This window comes from Abrus precatorius, unplaced genomic scaffold (genome assembly GCF_003935025.1).
Source record: "Abrus precatorius isolate BTA unplaced genomic scaffold, Abrus_2018 Scaffold10, whole genome shotgun sequence".
NCBI classification, from domain to species: domain Eukaryota; kingdom Viridiplantae; phylum Streptophyta; class Magnoliopsida; order Fabales; family Fabaceae; genus Abrus; species Abrus precatorius.
Genome location: NW_020874292.1, coordinates 13,722,542 through 13,729,351, shown reverse-complemented (window position 1 = coordinate 13,729,351; position 6,810 = coordinate 13,722,542). Strand labels below are relative to the sequence as shown.

The 6,810-nt window shown below is 31.5% G+C and overlaps 1 non-coding gene across 1 annotated transcript; it reads left to right on the top strand.

The window, feature by feature from the left end:
* Positions 1-214: 214 nt before the first annotated feature.
* LOC113853380 lies at positions 215-321 on the top strand. The gene has a single exon (XR_003502552.1). It is a non-coding gene; the product is annotated as a small nucleolar RNA R71 (small nucleolar RNA).
* The last annotated feature ends 6,489 nt before the right edge of the window (positions 322-6,810 follow it).

Genomic DNA, 6,810 nt, shown 5'->3' with positions numbered 1-6,810 from the left:
CTCTATTTAGTGGACTGGGGCGGTCTCCTTCCTCTTGATGTCGTAATAGTCACCGGTGTGCCACTGAAAGCTAGAAGATATCATCTCATCTATTAGCTTGTATGCATGATCTGGATCTTTTCTTATGAGGAACCCTCTTACTGCAGCATCAATTGTAGCCCTGGTGGTGATTGATAGGCCACTGTAAAAGATTTGTACCTGTCTCCATGTCAGAAAATTATGATGAGGACATCTCCTCAAAACCTCTCCAAACCGCTCACATGCCTCGAATAAGGATTTTGCTTCATATAATTGGAAGTAACATATCCCCGTCATAAGCTTAGAGGACCTTGATCAGGAAAGTACTTTCCCAAGAATTATTGAGTGAGATCCTCCCAAGTTATGATGGAATTGGCTAAGAGTGAGGCGAACCAAGCATTCACCTTTTCAGATACTGAGAATGGGAAAAGACGGAGTCAAATAACATCGTTGGAGACTCCATTGTATTTTATTGTATCTGTCAATCAGAGGAACTTTGCCAGATGTAAATTGGGATCTTCATTAGGCATGCCTCCAAATTGTATGGAGTTCTGGACAATGGTTATGAGTGTTGGTTTCAATTCAAAATTGTTTGCCTCCACATTAGGGGTCGCGATGCTTCCAGGAGTGCCTCTAGCAGTGGGTGTCATGTAATCTTGAATTGATCTCCTTTCCTCTGCCATTCTTTGCTCTCTCACTTCTTTTCTTTGTCTACAAACTGTTCTTTCAATCTCCGGATCAAATAAACAAGTTGTAGAGTACTTAGAACGAGAGAGCATACATTAAAAGAAATTGTAAAATAAAAAAAATAAAATAAAATAAAAATAAAAATTATAAAATATAAAAGAAAAATTTAACAATAAATAAAACAAAATAAAAATAAAATAAAACACAAATTGCTCAAATCAATTAAATTTGATATTTTTTTCAATATTGAAAAAGCAATCCCCAGCAACGGCGCCAAAAACTTGTTCGAAGGGCAAGTGTACCCATCGAGAAGTAATAAAGGGTTCTTAAATTAAGTTCCTGAAATATCGTCCCACAAGGATTGTTTTTCAATTACTAAAAATTTCATAATTCAATTGTTTAAGCTTCAAAGATACGAGATTAATTAAAAACAAGAATTTATAAAATCAATTATCAAACTAAGAGAAAGAAATACAATTCACGTCTTGGTTAAACTTATCGGGGAGGAACCTAGGGCATATGGGTTTTCTCATTCAATCCTTTATGTTATTTTTCTGTTTAACTCTAAATCCAATTTCCTTGTGATTACCAATCATTCATACGAATACTATTAATACACAATGGTCATGCAATATTAATATTCTTTTCTCTAAATTAACATCTGCAATGGTCATGCAAGACACCAATTTGAGAAAGCTTAAGGAACCTATGAAGTTGTTAATTTAATAATGATTAGAAGAGAAAGATTAGTTTGTTCCACTTAATCCTTTGTCTTGTTTTACCCTATAGATCTATTAATTAACCGAGGTATAGTCGCCTGACGATATAATTAATTAGGATTAAGAAAGAAGCACAATAGGATAGAATCTAATCACGAAACGAAAAGTGAATTTAGATTCAAACATCAAAACCCCATAAATTCATGAACAATAATTCTCATGGCCCTAGCTATGGACTTAGTTACTCATACTAAAGAAAAGAACTAAAACAATCATAAATAAAGCTATAATCAAAGCCATAATCAAAAGAAATAGAAAACTAGAGTATGAGGTGTGTTCCCGGTCTTCAAGTACGATCGCTTAAAGCTTCAAGTCTTGCCAAACATGTGCCAAGGATCCCGTGCAAGAGAGACGAGATGAGAAGTGTCAAAGACTAGGTGTCAAAAACGGTCCCCTTTAGGATACCTAAGATCTCCCTTACCCTAAAGACTCTTCAAAATTGGGTTTCCCGCAAATGAGCATGGTCGTGCAAGGCCTTAAGCACGATCGTGCATGGGCTCGTAGCATCCCCGTGCTTGTTGAAAGGGTCTAGGGGTGCTGATTGCTACGAAGCTCTAATCTTCCATCAATTTGGGCTAAAAATGCACCCAACATCCACTTGTAGCCTCTTTATACCAAACTGCACAATTAATATATAAATTAGTGTAAAACCTAAATAAAAGAAAAGGTCAAATATGAATATATGGGCTGTAAAATAAGGCCTAATTACAGACTTATCAGTTACCCTATTGTGTTGTATTTGTATGTCAAAATTGACAACTTTAAAATGTTCCATAATTAATTATATTGTAGGCAACCGTACCACATATAGTTAATGGGTCTATAGGGTAAAACGAGACAAAGAATTAGATGTATCAAGCTTAGTTCTTATCTTTCAATCATTTTTAAATTAATAGTTCATATGCTTTTTATGTTTTCTCTTCCTTTTACCTTGCATGACCATTGAAGTTAATAGCTTAAGGAAAAAATAGTTAACATTCCATGATCATTTGGTGTTAATAGATTTAGTATGAGTGGTTGGCAATCACAAGAAAAACAGAATTAGAATTAATCTAAAAGTGAACATAGAGAAGTGTAAAGGTAAAATCATATGCCCTGCGTTCTTCTTGATTAGTTTATTGTTAGAGGTTGTGTTATTTTAAATTAATTACTTTTATAATTGAATCTTTGTTTTTATTTAATTTTGCATCCTTTAAGTTTAAACAATTAAATCAAGAAATTCTTAGTAATTGGAAATAATCCTTATGGGACGATATTTTAGGAATTTATTTTAAAACTATTTATTAATTTTTAACAAGTACACCTGCCCACGAACAACACATGTTGAAAATAATGACATTTTGTTCAGTGCTATTGGACGACTCCGAGCACCTCAGTCGTGTTTGTGCAGTTGGATGGGGTTCGGGCATTACATAATATTTTGGTTCAACAAAAACAAAAAAAAGAGTGGTTAGACAAGAAAAATTAGAGGCCATTAAAGTAGAGATCAGAGAGGATCTAAAAGATGAAATTAGGCAAGAACTTGCCTTATTTGGTCTTTCTCAAGGGAACACAAATCCCTAATCCATGTGTTCCTCTAGCCTCTCGTCCTGAAGACTATGTTAGCACAAAAGGAGTTGTACCCTGGTGGATGTTTCTGGGCTCAATGGTGATTAGCGTAAGATGTCTGTAGAGGGTCCTCAACAGTGTATGACATATAGCACAATATACAACTTGGGTCTAATCATACACCATATAAAATTAGATCATGCTTCGCATACAGTAGTGGTTTAACGAGTTGAAAATATTGATGCTTTTGTCCCTATGCCAACTGATGAGATTCACATAGTGGGAGAAGCCCCCAATTATTTTATTTTATGGCCTAGACTACTTATTCAATTTTCTGCTGATCAGGTATTCTTTCTTTCAACAATGTAGGTATGTACATTAGCTTTCCACTTTAGAGGGTGTGGCTCATTTGTATGACTTCCTTAACCCTCTTCAAATTCAAAGCTTAAGGAACAAGTTTGAAGCTATTAAGGCATACATTCAAACAAGGTTGTGTAAAGAAACAAGTGTTTGCTACCTTGCACCATATCATTATGGATATGTATTTCCTAATTAAATTTTCATATAATATGTTTCACTTTCCCTAATGGCCATTTTGTTTGTAGGAGCTATTGACAATTATTCATACTTTGTCCTAAACATAATGAAGTTGTCTTCCTCTGCTCGTTATGGAATGAACCTAAAAAAAAAAAAAGAATTATTGATATTAAGTATATTAATACTTGTAATAAATTGTTTTACATATCATATATATCAATTGTTTAGCTAACATAAAGATTTATCTAAATCTTAATCCTCATGATGTATAGATGTATGCAAGCATACAAGGTCAAAGAGGGTAAGCATGTCATCACAAAAAGCCTACATGGATCTACCCACATGTTTGTATTTTAAAGTTTTGATTGAATATTTAATATTTTCCTAAATTGGTTACCTCTTTTGGTTTAATATTCATTTATTATTATTTTTCTTCTAGTCACACAAATAAAAGGAGAATTGCGAGTGAATATTAAGTGATGAAACATGGTTGATTGTTACAACAACAACCATTATTGATTCGTGGGCTTTGATACTTATTTTTTTTATTTTAAACATGTACTAATTATATTATTATATATAATAGTCCAAAATTAATGATTTTTTGTAATTTGAACTTTAAAGATATTCGAAGATGTTAATCCATTACTTATTACTTAAAGAGAAAATTAATAACATTCAAAAACTTTGGACAAAGTTTGTTTTAGAAATTAAGAATTTATGAAGTGTTTTTACAAATTGCAATGTTTTGTATATAATTTCTTAATGAAAATAATTTTATTTTATTTTTTACACCGTCATTTGTATAGGATTTATTTGGTTATAAATAAATTTTGTATGTTATGAACTGTGTTTGAAATTATATCTATCTGTTAAAGTTTGATATAATATAAAAATAAATCAACTATTTAAAAAATAAAATATACTTTCTATATCAGTTGTGTTATAATTAACATAAAAAGTCACATTTAATATCAGTGATGGTATAAATCGATGTAGAATATGACTTTCTACATTGGTTATGACACAACTAATATAGAAATTATACATTTTTTACATCGGTCGATAAAAGAGATGCGTTATGGTAAAAACCCTTATTTGCACTAATTTCTTACGGTTGATGTTTAATTATCATAGACAAACATTCATAACTCCTCTATAAAATCGTGTAACATTCTTATCAACTCTATTCAACACTATGCACATGTTTTGTCCCTATGCACATATTCAACACTAATGAATATGTCAAGCCTGTATTTTATTATTGAGTAATCTATAATATTTTATACTTGTTAAATGTTAATTGAATGATTATTTGGTATTAAAATAGATTTAGATGGAGTTTGAAATTATTAAAATTTAAAAAAAAAGTGAATAGTGCTGGTGAACAGTGCAAAGCGCATGAATAGTAATTCCAACGTGAATAGTGCCAAAATTTTTTTTCTATAAACAAAGGTCCTTACACGAAATTTTCACTTCTTCACACTTCTCAAAGGTTCCAAGGCCATATACCACCATTTTTTCTTATACTAAACCTTTTTAAACTTAGATTTCTCTCCAAATCTGTGATTCTACGTCAGTTCTAAGGGATTTGAAGTAAGTTTCTCTAACTTTAAAGTTAGTTTCACCATTCGTCTCTCTTCTCCTTCTCTTTCTTATAAAAGTTCATGGTGTTCTTAGGAGAGACTCCGTTCTAAAGCCATATCTTCGATAAATAATGCATTAAAATAAGAAATATTCGGTAGATCTAGTGTGAATCACCGTTCTATGTTTTGAATGGTTTGACATGCTATTAAAGAAAGGTTTAAGTTAGTTTTGTTAGATCTCTTTGATAAAAGCTGAGATATAAAGGATTTCATACTTGAAAGTTGTTTTTCTATGTTGTAACTGCTGATAACTGATTTATTATAAACTTATCTTAGTTGAGCTGTTTAAATGATTTTAGCCGTGCTGTATCATGCTGAGATATATGTCTTACATCATTATAGAGTCGAGTTACATGTTTAGGTGGATAAATGTGTAACGATAGAACATGCTGAGTTGTGCTATCTGGATCCAAATACCGGAATGGGTCGCTCCCGAACCGGTTTTGTTCCTTCTAGATTACTTAGGCTGTGAAACTAGTTGAAAACCGTTTTCATGCTATGCATTAGATGGGCTAGGAATGTATGAGGCTGTTGATGTGAGTAATATTTTGCTATCTCTATATATATGATTTTATTTTATTTTTGTAAGCTCACCCTTGCATTTTTGTCTGTGCTGTTGTGTACGTGTGTATTGCAATAATCGTACGGTGGTACGTGAGCAGATAGAGCAAGTGTTGCATCTACTTCACAAGCTGAGAGGCCAGTGGAGAAATGTTAGAAGATAGAGTCGAGTAATTTTGCATTAAAGTCCTTTTTCCTTATATTTTAAGACTTCATATAAAGGGAGCTATGCAGTATAATTTTGTGTATTTTGAGTATTATTAACTAAATATAATATTATATTGTTCTATTGAAATTTGTTGTAAGGAACTTTGTTTTATTTTGAATGAGAAGTGAATTTTATACTTATATTCTCCATTATTTATCTATCTTAAATAAGTAAGTGGTGTAGAAATAATATTCTCAATTCCTTACAAAAAGGGGTCGTGACATAATACGTTAGGATATCATTAGTTATAATTGCTTCATTTCATAGATGCATGTTTCCTATTAACTCATTAAAAACACTCCCTCGAGTTGTCTACTTTCATCTCCGTCAGGAAGTGTTAATATCACTTTTGACATAATTTAGTGAAACATAGTCACCTTATATTCATATACTATATATTGAAATAAAATAAAAATTATACACTAATTACAATTTCATTTATGATTATAAAAAAATCTGATTACTTATATGATATATTTTTTAAATTTTACATTTATATTATCAAATTATTTTAAAATATTTTTTTTTTGTCATTTTTTACCTCTAATAACTATTTTCCATTTATATTTTATATAAAATAAATAATTAAAATGTTGATAAAATTAGTTTTTTCATCCCTTAATGAGTAAATTTTACTTTTGTGTTCAAATGCAGCATCACGGATACACGTATGCCACCCTGACCCCTTTTACCAAAGGTATAGTTAGGAGTTTCGTCGAAAAACGAGTGTGTGGCCAAACAATGCATTCACAATTTTATAAATGTGTACACTCAAGCGAATGTCATCCCTCACCCTATGTTTCTCCCAGATTTTTTTAAATCTTCT